This window comes from Bombina bombina, chromosome 9 (genome assembly GCF_027579735.1).
Source record: "Bombina bombina isolate aBomBom1 chromosome 9, aBomBom1.pri, whole genome shotgun sequence".
NCBI lineage: Eukaryota > Metazoa > Chordata > Amphibia > Anura > Bombinatoridae > Bombina > Bombina bombina.
Window position 1 is genome coordinate 30,349,045 of NC_069507.1, and position 20,818 is coordinate 30,369,862.

General features: G+C 38.5%; 1 protein-coding gene across 2 annotated transcripts in view; it reads right to left on the reverse strand.

Moving 5' to 3' along the window:
* The window catches only part of CHST3 (carbohydrate sulfotransferase 3), a 161,029-nt gene that overhangs the window by 50,707 nt on the left and 89,504 nt on the right, over positions 1–20,818 (reverse strand). Inside the window, exon 1 of one of the 2 annotated variants that reach the window (XM_053692020.1) lies at positions 698–727. The exons of the other annotated variant lie outside the window; for it this stretch is intronic. The gene's annotated coding sequence lies outside the window, so the exon portion shown is untranslated. Of the gene's footprint in view, positions 1–697; positions 728–20,818 lie in introns of those variants that run through there. 2 annotated transcript variants of the gene reach the window in all.

Here is a 20,818-nt window from a genome sequence, read left to right on the forward strand (position 1 = left end):
ATAAGTATACATATATAAATACACATTGCACACATACACATATACACATACACCTACACACACATGAATACAGATAAACACATACACATAAGTATACATATATAAATACACATTGCACACATACACATATACACATACACCACATGCATATAGATAAACACATACACACAATATTCACAGATATACATGAACATTGCAAACATATACACATACACTTACACATGCATACAAAGACATACACACACATACACTCACACACACGTACATGAAAATACACACAAACATATACAAATTCACATACAAACACACACAGGCACCAACACTCTAGCTCATTCCAAGAGGGAATACATATTTACTTATTAATTAATTTAATTTTTAAAAAGGAAGCTGAGACAAACAAAAATGAAAAATAGGAAAACAAATGAGCCAAGAAAGGAGTGATTACTAATACTTTAGTGCCAACACCCAGTCATGTGTTTTAAGCTAATTTGAAATTGTAACTGTATTCTACAACTTGCAATAGAGACAGCTATTATTTACCAACTGGTAAAACCCATTTGTAAAGTATTCTATAAATAGCGGTTTTGCAAATCAAGGTACTTTGTACTATGTAACACTAACAGCTAAGAATAAAATAAATACACTTCCACTATAATAGAAATGAGAAACCAAAGAATATAATTTGTGTAGCTTTTACCTCCTGGAATCAAAGCTGTAGATGATGCTGTGCTGCACTGGGACAATAGCGATAGTTCCATCCTTATAAGAAGTTTGTTTTGCGTTTCCTGTGCGAACGCTACATAACTTCCCCCACAAGATAATGTATCATGTAAGAGTGTAAGGGAAGTCTTAAAGAGGCAGTAAGCACCTTGAGATTTTTATATAAAATGTTTAGTTATGTTTTGTAAAACAACTTTGCAATGTACTTTCATTATTTATTTTGACCCTCTTTCATGTAATTTAGCTCTGAAAATTGGGAATTTTCTCATTCCCAGAGCTAGAAGTGCCTCCTGCTGATTTCTAAAGGCTAACACTGCTATCTGCTGTATACCGTCCCCAAATGGTTTCAGTAGATAACAACTGCAAAATTTAAACTCCCTTTAAAGGGACAGTATACACTCATTTTCATATAACTGCATGTAATAGACACTACTATAAAGAATAAGATGCACAGATACTAATATAAAAATCCAGTATAAAATGGTTTAAAAATTTACTTAGAAGCTCTCAGTTTAGCTCTGTTGAAAAGGTAGCTGGAAAGCCCACTGCAAGTGGGAAATAAGACACTCCCCCTCCCCCTTGTTTTGCATATGAAAAGACCCTTTACACAAACAGGAGCAAGCTGGAGAAGGTAGCTGACGGTATTCACATAAAACTTTGGGGCTTGGTTAGGAGTCTGAAAATCAGAGCAATGTTATTTAAAAATAAGCAAAACTATACATTTTTTAAAAAAAAATAAACTTTATGGGCTATGTAAGTAGATCATCTACAAATTTAAATTGAGAGTGAATTTATTAGAATTGCTTTATTTTGACATTAATTACCTATGAAAAGATAATATTGAAAGGTAAAATTACTTTCTAGTTAGAAATGGGTGGTATAAACCTTACTTTTCACTTCTTTTGGTTATAAATATTTGTGTTTTGACTGATGTGACTTATATATAATATATATATATATATGTTTGTCTCAATAAACATAACATTAAAAAAAAGCATAAAACAAGGGGGGGGGGGGGGAATCCACAACCCCACAACCCCAATACAAATGTGTGTAGTGCTGTTCCTTGAAAAGACCTAAGTTGTTATATACATAGGGGAATGTGTAAAAGATTCCTCTGAACAAAACTATGCAAGTACTTTATTTTTTTGTAATAAAGAAGACTCCGCTAAAAGTTTATCCTTCGTTCATACACATCTGCCCTTCACTTAGCCAAACAAACCTACTTCTCTTCTCTCAAATCGACTCTTTCCTCAAACCCTAAAGACTCTTCTCTATCTTCAACTCTCTCCTCTACCCATCTGCAACATCCCCTCCATCTGTATTTAGTGCTCAAGACCTGGCAGACTACTTTTTAAACAAAACACATACTATCTGAAGCAACCTCCCAAAACCAACCTGCAATCTTACAACTCCAGGCCCAGTCACCCTCTATGCACCCTCTGCATCTTCCATCCAACCCCTGAGATTGAAGTTTGTTCTTTTCCATCTTCCTCACACCTCACTACCTGCCCGCTCGACCCTATCCCTTCCCATCTAATACCCTCTCTGTCTTCCACCCTCACTCCTGCTCTTACTCAAATCTTCAACCTATCTCTCTCTACAGATTCATTCCCATCTTCTTTCAAACATGCAAAGGTCCCTCCCATACTCAAAAAACCCTCCCTTGACCCTAACTCTGCTTGCACTAACATCAAAAGCCCAAGAAAAACTAGTTTACAAGTGTCTAACCCACTTCCTGTTCTCCAACTCCTTGCTTGACCCCCTGCAATCTGGCTTCCGTCCCGACACTCAACTGAGACTGCCATTACCAAGGTTACAAATTATCTTCTGTCTGCTAAAAGTAATGGCCATTACTCTATACTTATCTTACTTGACCTCTCAGCTGCTATTGACACAGTTGACCAGCTCCTTCTGCTACAGGCTTAGCTTAGCCGTAGCTCTCTTGGCCTTTGTGACACTGCTCTCTCTTGAATCCACTCTTATCTTTCTCACAGGTCCCTTTCTGTTTCATTTGCTGGTGACTCCTCCTCTCCAATGACTCTGTTAGCTGGAGTACCTCAAGGATCTGTTCTAGGTCCTCTACTCTTCTCCATTTATACTTCTTTACTGGGTAAAGTTATCAACAAAAATCACAAATGGGTACAGCACTTGTTATGGGAGTGCTCGGAGGAGACTTACCAAGTCTCAAATAGCCATATAAAAAGTAACAAAGTCCTCCAGCTCCTCAAATATAAAAAGACCTTTATTAATATTCCATCATGGGTCCAATAATCAACAGCAATGTTTCAGGCCTAGCTCAGCGCAAATGAATGAGGAAGGGCTGAGCTAGGCCCAAAATGTTGCTGTTGATTATTGGACCAATGATGGAATATTAATAAAGGGTTTTTTATATTTGAGGAGCTGGAGGACTTTGTTACTTTGTATAAAGTTCTCAATAGCTATGGCTTCAAATATCACCTCTATGCTTATATCATAACATTCAGATTTACCTCTCCTCCCCTGCTCTCTCTTCCTCTGTCCTTTCTCACATCTGCTTATCTGGCATTTATTCCTGGATCGCCTCTCACCACCTAAAGATTAACATGTCCAAGACTGAGCTCCTTCTACTCCCCCCTCTAGCTTTACTCCAATTTCTGACTTCTCTATCCCTGTCAACAGCATCCCCATCTCCCCATCACCTCAAGTATGCTGCCTTAGAGTTAAACTTGAATCAAATCTGTCCTTCATCCCCAACATCCAATCACTTTCTTCATTCTGACGCAACCATCTACACAATCTTTCCAAGACTCACCCTTTTCTGAGCTCTGATATCACAAAGCAAATAATCCAACTCCTTTGTAATTTCCCGACTTCACTACTGCAATAACCTACTTACTGGCCTTCCTCTTTACCACCTCTACCCCGTTCAATCCATTCTAAATGCCTCCACCAATCTAACCACCTTTCCTGTCGCTCTGTATCTGCTGCACATCTCTGCAAGTCCCTTCATTGGCTCTCCATTCACAGCAGAATTAAATTCAAAATTCTCACCCTCACCTACAAAGCTCTCACCAGCACCGCTCCCCACTACATATCCTCTCTAATCAACAAATATACTCCAGCCCGTCCACTAAGATCCAACAATGACCTGCTCCTCCTCTTCCCATGCTAGAATGCAGGACTTCTGTCGTGCAGCACCTACCCTCTGGAATGCTCTTCCTTGTGCTGTCAGACTTTCCCCTAACCTTTCTTCTTTTAAATGCTCCCTGCAGACATTTTTGTTCAGAGAAGCCTACCACCCAACTCAGTAATAAACAAATTCCACTTACCTAATATTTCCCCTAATCTAACTTTGTATTAACATAATTCTCACCCTTGCAGCCCTCACCTCATGTTTCTTACCCTCCTACCCTTCTAAATTGTAAATGTCATTGTTTTATTTAAATTAAATGTACCCATTGACAGCACTGCGGAATATGTTGACCCATTTATATATAAAGTATAATAAAAAATAACAATACCCTTTTCTTTTTCTTTCAAACAACAATATTAAAGAGAAATGATTCCCAATTTTTCTTTCATGATCCAGACATAGCATAACACTTTAAGCAACATAGCAATTTACTTCTATTATCAAATATTCTTTTTTGTTGAAGGAATAGCAATGCACTGCTGGGAGCTAGCTAGAACACATCAGGTGAACCAATGGCAACAGGCATATACAGTATCTCACAAAAGTGAGTACACCCCTCACATTTCTGTAAATATTTTTTTATATCTTTTCATGTGACAACACTGAAGAAATTACACTTTGCTATAATGTAACGTAGTGAGTGTACAGCCTGTATAACAGTGTAAATTTGCTGTCCCCTCAAAATAACTCAACACACAGCCATTAATGTCTAAACTGTTGGCAACAAAAGTGAGTACACCCCTAAGTGGAAATGTCCAAATTGGGCCCAAAGTGTCAATACTTTGTGTGGCCACCATTATTTTCCAGCACTGCCTTAACTCTCTTGGGCATGGAGTTCACCAGAGCTTCACAGGTTGCCACTGAAGTCCTCTTCCACTCCTCCATGAGGACATCACGAAGCTGGTGGATGTTAGAGACCTTGCGCTCCCCCAACTTCCGTTTGAGGGCTGCCCCACAGATGCTCAATAGGGTTTAGGTCTGGAGACATGCTTGGCCAGTCCATCACCTTTACCCTCAGCATCTTTAGTAAGGCAGTGGTTGCTGTGGAGGTGTGTTTGGAGTCGTTATCATGTTGGAATACTGCCCTGTGGTCTGTTCTGAGTGGAACCTGTCCTGTGGAACCGCTGTATGGTCTTGCCCACCATGCTGCAGCTCACTTTCAGGGTCTTGGCAATCTTCTTATAGCCTAGGCCATCTTTATGCAGAGAAACAATTATTTTTTTCAGATCCTCAGAGAGTTCTTTGCCATGAGGTGCCATGTTGAACTTCCAGTGACCAGTATGAGAGAGTGTGAGAACGATAACACCAAATTTAACACACCTGCTCCCCATTCACAACTGAAACCTTGTAACACTAAAGAGTCACATGACACCGGGGAGGGAAAATGGCTAATTGGGCCCAATTTGGACATTTCAACTTAGGGGTGTACTCACTTCTGTTGCCAATGGTTTAGACATTAATGGCTGTGTGTTGAGTTATTTTGAGGGGGGCAGCAAATTTACACTGTTATACAGGCTGTACACTCACTACTTTACATTGTAGCAAAGTGTCATTTCTTCAGTGTTGTTACATGAAGATATAATAAAATATTTACAAAAATGTGAGGGGTGTACTCACTTTTGTGAGATACTGTATGTGCAACCACCAAGCAGCTAGCTTCCAATAGTGCTGCTCCTGAGCCCACCTAGATATGCTTTTAAACAAAGGATACCAAGAGATTAAAGCAAATTTGATAATTGAAGTAAACTGAAAAGTTGTTTAAAATGACATGCTTCCTCTAAATCATGAATTTTTTATTTTTTTTTACTTTACTGTCCATTTCAAATCGAGGCAATAATCAGCCAAAAAGCTAAAATGACCAGATGTGGCTGTGAGCTCAAGCACAGCAACTATGGAATATTGCTGATTGTTATCTTGGTGCTGGATTCCTTGTGTTGAGCTGAATTGTGTGTTTTATTATCCCTTTTTAAACATTGCAGGTTTAGGTGTAAGAAGCAGCGAACATCTGGATAAACAGATTGGCTAGCGTGTTCCTGTATAAGTAAACTGACACACTTTTCTATTTAAATAAAGCTAATGTTTGCAAAAAAACATATACAGTAGCTTTATACATCTTGGAATTCAATCAATGCTGGGGCATTTCTTTACAGCAAAATATGTCTAAAGCTGAATATCTAAATATCTAATATCTCCCCACTTTGCTCTTTGAAGAGCACTGGGTATGTAAGGAATTTGTTGTCCTAAAGAAATGATAGGATAGTTTATTGTTTATTATCACTTAGCACCAACAGTATATAGAATCACCACTGCTCATGTCTATACTGTGCAAGAACAGTTCACATAACTTCCGTCTTGAAAAAAAAGGATTAATCTAAAAGTAGAGCTCAACAAAAGTCTCTTTATTTTCTTCTTCTTTTCAGACAAAGGTTTTAGATTAACCTTCAGAAACCTTAATTCCTAACAGTTGAGCCTTTCATTGTAAATGAGTATTGATTAAAACATGATTATTTATTTGGTGATTGGAAAATTCTGGGGGCAGGGTCTTATATTGCAGAAATGCTTCTGGGATTGACAGTTGTCCTTGCAAATTGGCTTTATTGTTTTCTATGACTTGCCTAATGCACCTTTTTTCTAGTTGCGGATTAAGATTGTCGAGCAGGTCACATTGGAGGATTTTTAAATCCTAAATGAATGACCAAGTGTTGGAATAAACAACAGACTGGGTGTTAATAGTCAATGCGGCAGAATAAATACATTAATTAATTCCAATGATTTTACATATTTTGCAGATACATAAATCTGCACGTCTGATTATGCCTTTCTAAATTTTGATATCTCATTAAAGAGACATAAAACCTAAAAAAAATCTTTCATGATTCAAATAAAAGATACAATTTTTTTTATATATTTTATTTATATCAACAGCAAACATATTACAGAAAAGGAAAAAGAAAAGGCAAGATGACATATATATTTGTTATCATCCTTTACACGGTCCATTCTTAAACTTTGAAAACAGTTTACCGATTTTTCATTTTATTTAACCAAAAACAACCACCAGCTACCTACTTCCTACAAGGAGAAGGAGAAAAAAAAAAAAAAAGGAAGGAAGAAAAAAAGGGGGGGGGGGGGGGGAAACTTCCTCTCTCTCTCTCCTCCTCTCCCCCCACCTACCAGACATTCAGCTGTACCAGCTCTGAATTTCTAAATGGGAAGATCATATACTCTATTTCATTTTCTGGGTAACTTTTGATAAAAGCTGACCATTTCTTAAAAAATAGTTTAATATCCTCCTCATTACTTATGTTAGTGTCTCTTTGCTCTAAGATGCATTGTTTTTTTAGATAGTTTTTGACTTCTAATATTGTAGGAGCCCTATGTTTTTTCCAACACTTGATAATTAAATGTCTAACTGCTAGAATTGAAAGAATGACTAGTTTTTCTTGGGAATGTTTCATTCTGTTTTATACAAAATACAACCTGCGTGAATGTGAGACCCAGAGGGGAGATCCCCAACATGTTATTGAGCCAATATTCTAGTTTATGCCAGCATTGCCTGATTTTCGGGCAGCTCCATATCATGTGTTTTAAATCAGCTTCGAAGAAGGAGCATTTTGGACACCTGTTAAAATTTACATTGTGCAATTTATGACCATTCTCTGGCGTAAAATATGCTCTGTGCCACAATTTGACATGTGCCTCTCTCCAAGTCGCTGAGAGTGTGGCCTGGGATACTTTTCTGATAGACTTTTGGATACATTTTGATTCTATGTTGTTGGAGACAATTAACCTATTCCAACCCAATGTTATCTGTTCTAATGTAGAGAATCCCTTAGTACTGCTTAAAAATCTGTAACAATAAGTCATTGACGTATATCCACTTTTTGTTAGTATCAGCCAACTTTCCATTTTTCCCATGACCCAGTTCCAACCTGCCTTTCTGACCAGTTCGTAGATGTAATGTCTTAATTGTAGATATGCGAAGAATTCATTATTTGCTAACTTAAATTCACTTTTTAATTCCTCAAATGTTTTTACACAGTTTATGTCTTTCCTAACAAGTTGCTGGACTTTCTCCAAACCCCTAAAAGATACAATTTTAAACAACTTTCCAATTTACTTCTATTATCAAAATGTCTTCATTTTCTTGTTATCCTTTGTTGAAAAACAGGAAGGTAAATTCAGGAGTGTGCACGTGTCTGCAACACTATAAGGCAGCAGTTTTGCAGTAATGTTATGCATTAGCAAGAGCACTAGATGGCAGCACTATTTCCTGTCATGTAGTGCTTCAGGCATGTGCATGCTATCTATCTAGATATCTATTCATCAAAGAATAACATGAGAACTAAGCAAATTTGATAATAAAAGTAAATTGGTGACTTCTGAGCCCTGATGAGAACAACGCTGCGGAACAGAGAGAGAAAATAAGAGTTCACTGTATCAGAATATCGGAAGAGCGACCCCAATGGAGAGCTTTACAAGTTGGAAGGCATTCGCTGTGGAGCCGATTGGATCTGTGTAATCGAAGCCCAATACACAGGAATCACAGCCATAGTTCGTCAGTAATAGACGTAAGTAGAAGGATTAACTGTGGATTACAAGGCATAGGGAGTCCTATAGTATTGGGAGATACAACCAACCACTGAGGTGAAACTATCTACATCCAGCGGTGTTTGCAGCCTCCCTCCACTCATTAAACGTGCCCTGAGACTCCTACAGCAGCCCTGAACTGGCACTGGGGCTGCAAGGAGCAAGTAATGGGAAGAAAGGATTTTACCAACAGTAGTAACAGCATCAGCCCAGGGATATACAAGAGAAGAGGGAGAAATCTACCATAAATTGCAGGGATTGTAAATTTGCTGTAGGAGGTGGTACACTAGGACATTTTTCATCTGGCCTCTGATTGGCTATAGCAGACAAAGCCAGTTACACACAACACAATGACTAGGACTATGTAGAAGCCATTGCATCAGTCCAGTAATAGGCCTGCGATCTAAAGCTCTCTGCTCTGGTGAGATTATCTAAGAGCAATCATTCACACTGTGAGGTTCCTCATAGAATTTTAGAAAAGCCCATTTTAGCTTGGGAACTGTTTATCTAGCTATGCCATTTCTGGTTGTGAATGACACAGACATTGCAATATAATGGTCACAAAAGCCACCAAACATTTCATGTAATTTCTCTCTATGGGCCTGATATTCAAAACCTCCCTGCTCAGGTGAGATGATCTAGGAAGTCTTGTCAGTACGATGAGGCCCTTAAAAAAGTTAGAAAGCCAAATTTTATCTTGAGGAATGTTAATGTTGCTATGTAGTGTTCTTTATGAGAAACAGAGACTCCTACATTACACTACAATGTAAAAAAAAATCCCAAAGATTTTGTGTAATTTCTCTCTGTGCCTGTGAGGTTTTGAATATCAGGCCCTATGTCTGTGAGGTTTTATCACCATATCCAAAGTCAAGATAAAAAAGTATGAGCCAGTATGGCAACATTTTTCTACAATATCAAGTATTTTATCCAGAGAATGTTCTTCAGATAGAACAAACATGATCTGCTGATAGTTCTGATTTTAACAACCTGTTGGTTACACCTAGAGAGGCTGATGACAGGTGTCATGAACCAACCACGTGTTACCTTTGTCTTTCAAGAGTTCAGCTGCCAGCGAGTTGGCATTCATCATTCTCTGGAGCTCTTCCAGGCTACTTTTAAGTGCTGACTCTGGATTCCTTTGTGAATGGGAAAATAAAAAACAATTGAGTGTAGTCTACATGAAAGTGATATTTAATACGTGTTTTATTATGTTCTTCAGTGGTAGCATGTAAAACGCACTGGAGATAACACAGAGCCTTGTGATTATAGACATGAGAGAGAATAGAGGCGCACGTGAGTAAGATAACACTGGAACCAACTGAAAACTGTCTCATTCCATATAAGTTCTTCAGCAGCTCTATCCATATTAACTAATATAGATGTTAACCAAACCACATAAGGGCTCTGTGATCCAGATGTGAATAAAAAGCAACGCAGAAATATTCTCTTTGCAGAATTCTCTTTCGTATAAACGAGGAAGTTCTTCATTTTATGCTTTTTAGCAAGATAAGGCTTTATCGTGTTTTGTGCACATGGTTCCTTATCTAAAAGTAGATAAAGTTGTATTCCACAACATACTTCCTGGCTAATCTACCACTGAACATTCTTCTAACTGTAAATCAGCTGAGGAAACAACTTATAATTCTAACCTTCTGTTATTTTCACATATATTGTGCACTAAGGGGTCGATTTAACAAGCAGCGGATTCTGCAATCTACCCCCGTCGTTTCCAGATCGCTGTAAACAAGAGTTAAGAAGCAGCTGAGGCAGCAGATAGCAATCATCACCCCCTGACACCCCTGCTAGTGCACGATTGGCCGTGAATCTGCAGGGGGCGGCATTGCACAAGCATTTCACTAGGAATGCTTGTGCAATGTTAAATGCATACAGCGAATGCTTTTGGCATTTAGCGATGTCAGGTGGACATGATCCACTACAGCGGATCATATCCGTCCGACATTTAGTAAATCGGCCCCTTAGAATCATTGTGGGTCTATTCACATTGGTGCTATAATTTAGTGATTGTTACAAACTTAGTTTGACTTGCAGAAAAGAAAACGGTTTTCCGTTCTCTAAATACAAGTTTACTAAATAGCTGTTTTTTACAGCTGAGTTTCATATCCAAAATTGGTTCCAGTTAGTTGTGATAAAATGGTTCATGATCTAAAAAATAAAACTTCTAAAGGAAGATTTTACCTACCCCTATGTTTAACATAAAGGAGAGAAGGGTGATAGGAAAAAAACCTTCAAGGGACTTAAAGAGGCATGGAATGCCATTCTCTTGGTATCCTTTGTTGAAAAGCATACCTAGGTAGTCCCAGGAGCAGCTATGCACTATTTGCAGCTATCAGGTGATTGGTGGCTACATACATATATGTGTCTACACACATGTTCCTCTTCTCATTGGCTCAACAAAAGTGTTCAGCTAGCTCCCACTAGTGCATTGATACTTGGGGCTCGCTTAAACTATGTATTTAATTCCTTTGCAGGAGTTAAACAATCAGTTATATGCAATTAATAGCAATACTAAAATGCCCTAACAGCATGGAGTATTTCTCTTTGCACTTGTATGTTCCTTTAATAAAACTGAGGCTCAAAACATTTGTCACAAAAAAAGCAAAAACATATTTTATGGCTTCTGTAACTCGTGAAAGTGGAAGAAATGTCCGGTTCACGTATCCATCGAATCTATTATTATTAAAAGGATGCTACAGCATTATGACAAGCTTATTGGCTACCATGTAAGACAGGCTATTTATAAATTGTTTTTTTGTATCCATAATAAAACTAAGCATATTAACGAAGTGTTATCAAGTCCACAATGGGGTAAAAATACATTTCTAATGCTGTTCTCCACTGTACTTATGGAGTACTTCAGTGCACACATTTGTAGGAGACTTTTAAGTTCACTACAGGTGCAAATAAATGATAAATGCGTAACTAGTTAATCAATTATATAATTTAACCCTTTTTTGAGACTCCTGTGTGCCTAGGCAAACGTGAACCAAGTAGGAGAATTTTACAGTTGAACCTGCCCAATTTTATGCACAGTTTCAAATGATAAATAAGGTTATTAACTCGTGAGCATATTTTTAGGTGCAAATGTAGGAGAACATCAATAATAAATCTTGCTCTAAGGATTAGGAAAACTTTTAAAACATTGCACTGAGTAGTGCATATCTATTGTATTAATTTTAGGATCCTATTTCACTGGAATATATATTTCAAAGTTCCTTTTTATATACTATAATATGCACTATTCAGTGCAATGTTTTATATATTTATTTATTTCACACCATTTGTGTCCCTTTAAAAAAATAATTTTATTAGACTTTGAACTTTTTAATGCCATTCTTAAATGGCTTTAAATACAGCAGAATAGCATAATCAATAAGTGCTTAAAGTTAAAGTCAATCCTAGCGTTTGAGAAACCATTGAAACAAATAAAGGGGACTTTCATTCATGAAGTATAAAATACTTAATGCTGAAAGCTCCTTTATTTGTTTCAAGCGTTCACTGTTCTGAACTGCTAAGGTAGCCCATGGGCCATGGTAGAACGCTGTTTTGCTGACGTTTCACTTTAAAGGGACATGAAAACCAAAAATGTTCTTTTGTAATTCATATAGAGCATACAATTTTAACCAACTTTACAGCTTACTTCTAATTTTTTTGTTGTTGAAGGAGCAGCAATGCACTACTAGGAGCTAGCTGAACACATCATGTGAGCCAATGACAGGAGAGACATATGTGCAGCCACCAATCAGCAGCTAGCTACCAGTCAATGCTTCTGAGCATACCTATGTATGCTTTTCAACAAATGATACCAAAAGAGCAAAGCAATATATATAGAAGAAAACTGGAAAGCTGTTAAAAATTGCATGCTCTCTCTGAATCATGAAAGTTTACTTTTGAGTTTACTGTCCCTTTAATAAAAAGATAATGAAATAATGAATTTTAAATTAGCAGTAAGAAAAATGCATTTGCTTTTGTCGGCTATCATGTGACAGTCATCAGCCAATCACAGACTCATATATGTATACACTGTAAACTTTTGCACATGATCAGTAGTAGCGGCTGCCTTATAGAGTCTGCATATAAAAGACTGTACAGTGCACATTATCAAAATGGCAGTAAATTAGAAAGTCTTATAAAACTACGTGATCTATTTGAATCATGAAACATTAATTGTGACTTTAGTGTACCTTTAACTAATTTTGCATTGTTTAAAGTTGTTGAAAAGTAGGTTAAAACAATAAAAAATTCAACCAATCAAATTTTATTTTAGACTCTTTGGTCAAATTTGAGCTTCTTTTTCTAATCTGACAACATTTGTTTTATGACACTGCTACAAATATAACAATTATAGATTTATTAAAACATCTAATTGATGAAGTCGTTATCATATTTACATGTACATACATAAAACTGAATTATTATTATCTGCCTCTTTATGTTTTTACCAATAACTGTAACCTCATTTTACAACACTGGACACAGCATATTCATTTGTGTCACACAGCAACATATTATAACAGAAATACTGCAGTTGGCACTTCCTCCTTTATGCTTTTGGCTCCATTCCTTGTAGAAATCTGTTTATTTGTTTTTTTACAACTACAATTCCTACTTAAATTGGCAGCAATTGAGTGACAAATTGTAAAAGAGTTACATAAATGTTTTAAACTGACATTTTGATTGAAACATTTGCTTCGTTTTATAGCTTAGGGACATATCCCTTTAAAAACTGCTTGAGTATGTTTACAATATCTCATTTGCTGTGGTCATTAACCTTTTAAGGCCGTTACGAGGTTCTATTCTGTCCTAACCGGGCCGCACTTTTGCGTCGTTAGGACGGAATAGAACGCCCTAGCTGTTTGGCTGTCCTGAAGCCAATGGCGCTTGCAGAATGGGATCGCAGTTCGGAGGGCATGCCCCCCTGACCCGATCCCATAATTGAAATCTCGCCATCGCATGTACGATCGCAGGATTTCAATTTGTTTACATCGGAATGGCAGCTGCAAAAACAACAGTTTTCAGAAATATTAATAAAATAAATTATTATATTTAATTGCAAAGATTTTTAGTACAAAAGTTAAATGTTCTATGAGGAATTACATTTGAATTGACTGTCCCTTTAAGAGCAACAAAATAGTAACTATTATAGTAGGTAACTGTTTTTAAATCAGATATGATATGGGATGAAGTTCAGATCAGGGGCGCGATCCGATATCGATCGCAGTTTGCGGCGCAAGCGAGGGAACCGGCGTCGCCCGCAGTTTCAGCTCGCAACTCGAGCTATCCCATATAGGTCGCCGTCAGATGCTAACGTGCCGTAAGTCTCACAAACCAGCGATGTCCAGAAATCTGCGTAAGTACAAATTTCTGGCGTCGCCAGTGACTTGCGCCACGTTAGAATCTGCCGGCGCCTATAAAACCTGACTAAAGTCTAAAACACCCGCACTGTCTAACACGCCTCCCTAACATAGCCCGCACTGTCTAACACGCCTCCCTAACATAGCCAGCACTGTCTAACCCTCTATCCGCTATCCCCCCTCACTAGCCTAACAATAAAAATGCTATTAACCCCTAAACCGCCGCTCCTTTACCCCGCCGCAACCTAATAAAATTATTAACCCCTAAACCGCCGCTCCCGTACCCCGCCGCCAGCTATATTATATCTATAACCCCCTAAAGTGAGCCCCTAACACCGCCGCCATCTATATTAAAATTATTAACCCCTAATCTAAGCCCCTTACACCGCCGCCATCTCTATTAAAATGATTAACCCCTAATTTAATCTACCTACCCTGCCGCCAGCTATATTATCTATATTAACCCTAAGTATATTATAGTTAATATAGGTATTACATTATATATATTAACTATATTAACCCTAATTATATTAGGGTTAATATAGTTAATATAGTTACTATAGTATTTATATTAACTATATTAACTCTATCTAACCCTAACACCCCTAACTAAATTTATATTAAATTAATCTAATTAATTTATAAACTAAAATATTCCTATTTAAATCTAAATACTTACCTATAAAATAAACCCTAAGATAGCTACAATATAATTAATAATTACATTATAGCTATGTTAGGGTTAATATTTATTTTACAGGTAAATAGTTAATTATTTTAACTAGGTATAATAGATATTAAATAGTTATTAACTATTTAATATCTACCTAGTTAAAATAATTACCCAATTACCTGTAAAATAAATCCTAACCTAAGTTACAAATACACCTACACTATCAATAAATTTAATAAACTACTAACATCTATCTAAAAATACAATTAAATTAACTAAACTAAATTACAAAAAAAAACAAACACTAAATTACAAAAAATAAAAAAAAGATTACAAGATTTTTAAGCTAATTACACCTATTCTAAGCCCCCTAATAAAATAATAAACCCCCAAAATAACAAAAATTCCCTGCCCTATTCTAAATTAAACAAATTTCAAAGCTCTTTACCTTACCAGCCCTTAAAAGGGCCTTTTGTGGGGCATGCCCCAAAGAATTCAGCTCTTTTGCATTCAACAAATACAATCACCCCCCCCCCCCATTACAACCCACCACCCACATACCCCTATTCTAAACCCACCCAAACCCCCCTTAAAAAATCCTAACACTACCCCCCTGAAGATCTCCCTACCTTGTCTTCACCACACCGGGCCGAACTCCTGATCCGATCCGGGCGATGTCGTCCTCCAAGCGGCAAAGAAGAAATCTTCCTCCGGCGACGTCTTCCTCCAAGCGGCAGCAAAGTCTTCATTCTTCCGGCGGCATCTTCAATCTTCTTTCTTCGCTCCGCCGCCGCGGAGCATCCATCCCGGCCGACTGCTAAACTTGGAATGAGGTACCTTTAAATGACGTCATCCAAGATGGCGTCCGCCGAATTCCGATTGGCTGATAGGATTCTATCAGCCAATCGGAATTAAGTTAAAAAAATCTGATTGGCTGATTGAATCAGCCAATCAGATTCAAGTTCAATCCGATTGGCTGATCCAATCAGCCAATCAGATTGAGCTCGCATTCTATTGGCTGTTCCGATCAGCCAATAGAATGCGAGCTCAATCTGATTGGCTGATTGGATCAGCCAATAGGATTGAACTTGAATCTGATTGGCTGATTCAATCAGCCAATCAGATTTTTTTAACTTAATTCCGATTGGCTGATAGAATCCTATCAGCCAATCGGAATTCGGCGGACGCCATCTTGGATGACGTCATTTAAAGGTACCTCATTCCAAGTTTAGCAGTCGGCCGGGATGGATGCTCCGCGGCGGCGGAGCGAAGAAAGAAGATTGAAGATGCCGCCGGAAGAATTAAGACTTTGCTGCCGCTTGGAGGAAGACGTCGCCGGAGGAAGATTTCTTCTTTGCCGCTTGGAGGACGACATCGCCCGGATCGGATCAGGAGTTCGGCCCGGTGTGGTGAAGACAAGGTAGGGAGATCTTCAGGGGGGTAGTGTTAGGATTTTTTAAGGGGGGTTTGGGTGGGTTTAGAATAGGGGTATGTGGGTGGTGGGTTGTAATGGGGGGGGGGGTGATTGTATTTGTTGAATGCAAAAGAGCTGAATTCTTTGGGGCATGCCCCACAAAAGGCCCTTTTAAGGGCTGGTAAGGTAAAGAGCTTTGAAATTTGTTTAATTTAGAATAGGGCAGGGAATTTTTGTTATTTTGGGGGTTTATTATTTTATTAGGGGGCTTAGAATAGGTGTAATTAGCTTAAAAATCTTGTAATCTTTTTTTTATTTTTTGTAATTTAGTGTTTTTTTTTTTTTGTAATTTAGTTTAGTTAATTTAATTGTATTTTTAGATAGATGTTAGTAGTTTATTAAATTTATTGATAGTGTAGGTGTATTTGTAACTTAGGTTAGGATTTATTTTACAGGTAATTGGGTAATTATTTTAACTAGGTAGATATTAAATAGTTAATAACTATTTAATATCTATTATACCTAGTTAAAATAATTAACTATTTACCTGTAAAATAAATATTAACCCTAACATAGCTATAATGTAATTATTAATTATATTGTAGCTATCTTAGGGTTTATTTTATAGGTAAGTATTTAGATTTAAATAGGAATATTTTAGTTTATAAATTAATTAGATTAATTTAATATAAATTTAGTTAGGGGTGTTAGGGTTAGATAGAGTTAATATAGTTAATATAAATACTATAGTAACTATATTAACTATATTAACCCTAATATAATTAGGGTTAATATAGTTAATATATATAATGTAATAACTATATTAACTATAATATACTTAGGGTTAATATAGATAACATAGCTGGCGGCGGGGTAGGTAGATTAAATTAGGGGTTAATAATTTTTATATAGGTGGCGGCGGTGTAAGGGGTCAGATTACGGGATAGATAAGGTAGATGGCGGCGGTATTAGGGGCTCACAGTAGGGGGTTAGTTTATGTAGATGGCGGCGGGGTCCGGGAGCGGCGTTTTAGGGGGTAATAACTTTATTAGGGATTTGGGGGGGGGGGGGGATCGCGGTTGACAGGGAGATAGACATTGCGCATGCGTTAGGTGTTAGGTTTATTTTAGCAGCTAGTTTAGGGAGTTACGGGGCTCCAATAGTCAGCGTAAGGCTTCTTACGGCTGCTTTTTGTGGCGAGGTGAAAATGGAGTAAGTTTTCTCCATTTTCGCCACGTAAGTCCTTACGCTGCATATTGGATACCAAACTGCGCGGGTTTGGTATACCTGCCTATGGCCCAAAAAACTGCGGGCGACGGCAGAAATATACGCGCGTAACTTCTAGCTTACGCCGTATATAGGATACCAAATCCGCGCAATTCTTGGCGTCGCCGGCTTTTGCGGGCGACGATTTTTATCGGATCGACCCCCTGTTCCTCTCTGCAGGTGTGCGCTCTGCTCTCCCTTCTTATTAAATCCAGGTGAGAAAAAAACTCATTATGTATAGAGACTTGAAAAGAGAGAGGCTTATTTTGTTATAGCGCACTGTGACCAGCACTCTCAGGATAGATTTCATATAGAGAGGAAGTAAAAGAGATTTATCTAACAGCACTGCCTGTGACATGAGGCCCTATAGATTATAAATCCCAGAGAGCAGTATATAGCAAATGTATATCAATGACATTATTTTACTAAAGCTATTTATTATCCCATTCAATAGTGAGATATTTTGTTTATTATAAAAATTACAGAATTCAAAGTGATTTGTAACCGCCCCTCATCACAGCAGCATTATTGTTTTACAAATTTTTATTGTGTGAAAGATCTATCTAACAGATTTTTATTCTATTAAAACAGGAAAGTGTTTTATTTCTATTTTATTGTTCTGTACCCGTGGTATAGATGCAAGATTTAGCAGTATTTCCAATGAACACCAGATTTTCTTTTAGCGCTAAAACAGAGCTTGACAAACCCAGGAGACCCAGAACTTTTTGGGTAATATATTAGCTTTGTTTTCGCTCAATGAATATCCAAAGTAGTGTGTCAGTATTTATTTGTTATCTTTAATTTATCTTTAGGGGTTCAAAATTTACCTCTAGCGTTCTGGAGAGCTGTGCTAATCTCAACACTTTTGGGCCGTGCTATTAGGAGGTTTAGCGTGGCGGATCCTAGAGGCTGCTGTTAAAGAAGAAGGTCCTTTAGCGCAGATCCTGGGCTCTGCCTTGCTAAGCCTTTTATTATTCGGGCTCGGGGCTCTGTGAAGAAGGGTCGGTATTAGCGCGGCTCTCCAGCAAGCTAGTGGTAAGTATAACGATACAGGTGAACTTTATCTTCTGTAGCAAAGGGACATTTACATTTAACAAAAATTAATAAAAATGTTCCTTGAATATTCAGTATCTTGTTTAAACCTAAATAAATACCTAACAGTGCATAAGACGAATATTTGGAAAAACACATTTTTCCGAATATTCTTTCCAAAAATTCAAACAAACCAGATTTTTCTCTGCTGCAAAAGTCTTACAAATTCCACTGTCTGGCTCCCAAAAGTATATCTGGCTCCTAAGCATTAACCCCTTAACGACCAACGACGTATGGGGTACGTCCTGCAAAAAAATGCAGTTAATGACCAAGGACGTACCCCGTACGTCGTTGGTCTTTGAAAGCAGTGGAAGCGATCCTGATCACTTCCAACTGCTTTCATGTTATAGCAGTGATGCCTCGATATTGAGGCATCCTGCTATAACATTTTTAAGCCGTCCGATGAAGAGAGAGCCACCCTGTGGCCCTCTCTGCATCGGCCATCAATGGCCCTGTTCATTGGTGGGTGGGAGCTGATCGTGGGAGGCGGGTGGGCGGCCATCGGTGGGGAAGGGGGGCGGGATCGAGTGCGCACGCGTGCACGGGAGCGGGGGCGCGCGCGTGCATGGGAGCGGGGGTGCGCGCGCGGGTGGGAACCCTACACTATGAAACACTGTAAGGTGGGAGAGAGGGGGTTGAGTGGGGGCAAATGTTTTACAAATGTTAACGATCTGGGAGGGTGGGAGGTTGGGGGTTGAGGGGGGGCAGCTACACTACAGAAAAACATAATTTATGCTTACCTGATAAATTTATTTCTCTTGTAGTGTATCCAGTCCACGGATCATCCATTACTTATGGGATATTAACTCCTCCCCAACAGGAAGTGCAAGAGGATTCACCCAGCAGAGCTGCTATATAGCTCCTCCCCTAACTGCCATTACCAGTCATTCGACCGAAAACATGCAGAGAAAGGAAAACCATAGGGTGCAGTGGTGACTGTAGTTTAATGGAAAAATTACCTGCCTTAAAGTGACAGGGCGGGCCATGGACTGGATACACTACAAGAGAAATAAATTTATCAGGTAAGCATAAATTATGTTTTCTCTTGTTAAGTGTATCCAGTCCACGGATCATCCATTACTTATGGGATACCAATACCAAAGCTAAAGTACACGGATGACGGGAGGGACAGGCAGGCTCTTTATACGGAAGGAACCACTGCCTGAAGAACCTTTCTCCCAAAAACAGCCTCTGAAGAAGCAAAAGTGTCAAATTTGTAAAATTTGGAAAAAGTATGAAGAGAAGACCAAGTTGCAGCCTTGCAAATCTGTTCAACAGAAGCCTCATTCTTAAAGGCCCAAGTGGAAGCCACAGCTCTAGTAGAATGTGCTGTAATTCTTTCAGGAGGCTGCTGTCCAGCAGTCTCATAGGCTAACCGTATTATGCTACGAAGCCAAAAGGAGAGAGAGGTAGCCGAAGCTTTTTGACCTCTCCTCTGACCAGAATAAACGACAAACAGGGAAGACGTTTGTCGAAAATCCTTAGTTGCCTGTAGATAAAATTTCAGGGCACGGACTACATCTAGATTGTGTAGCAGACGTTCCTTTTTCGAAGAAGGATTAGGACACAAAGATGGAACCACAATCTCTTGATTGATATTCCTGTTAGTGACCACCTTAGGTAGGAACCCAGGTTTAGTACGCAGAACTACCTTGTCTGAATGAAAAATCAGATAAGGAGAATCACAATGTAAGGCAGATAACTCAGAGACTCTTTCTAGCCGAGGAAATCGCCATTAAAAACAGAACTTTCCAAGATAACAACTTGATATCAATGGAATGAAGGGGTTCAAACGGAACCCCCTGTAAAACATTAAGAACTAAGTTCAAACTCCATGGTGGAGCAACAGTTTTAAACACAGGCTTGATCCTAGCTAAAGCCTGACAAAAAGCTTGAACGTCCGGAACTTCTGACAGACGTTTGTGTAAAAGAATGGACAGAGCTGAAATCTGTCCCTTTAAGGAACTAGCGGATAAACCCTTTTCTAAACCTTCTTGTAGAAAAGACAATATCCTCGGAATCCTAACCTTACTCCATGAGTAACTCTTGGATTCGCACCAATATAAGTATTTGCGCCATATCTTATGGTAAATCTTTCTGGTAACAGGCTTCCTAGCCTGTATTAAGGTATCAATAACTGACTCAGAAAAACCACGTTTTGATAAAATCAAGCGTTCAATTTCCAAGCAGTCAGCTTCAGAGAAATTAGATTTTGATGTTTGAAGGGACCCTGGATCAGAAGGTCCTGTTTCAGAGGTAGCGACCAAGGTGAACAGGATGACATGTCCACTAGATCTGCATACCAAGTCCTGCGTGGCCATGCAGGCGCTATTAGAATCACTGATGCTCTCTCCTGTTTGATTCTGGCAATCAATCGAGGAAGCATCGGGAAGGGTGGAAACACATAAGCCATCCCGAAGGTCCAAGGTGCTGTCAAAGCATCTATCAGAACCGCTCCCAGATCCCTGGATCTGGACCCGTAACGAAGAAGCTTGGTGTTCTGTCGAGACGCCATG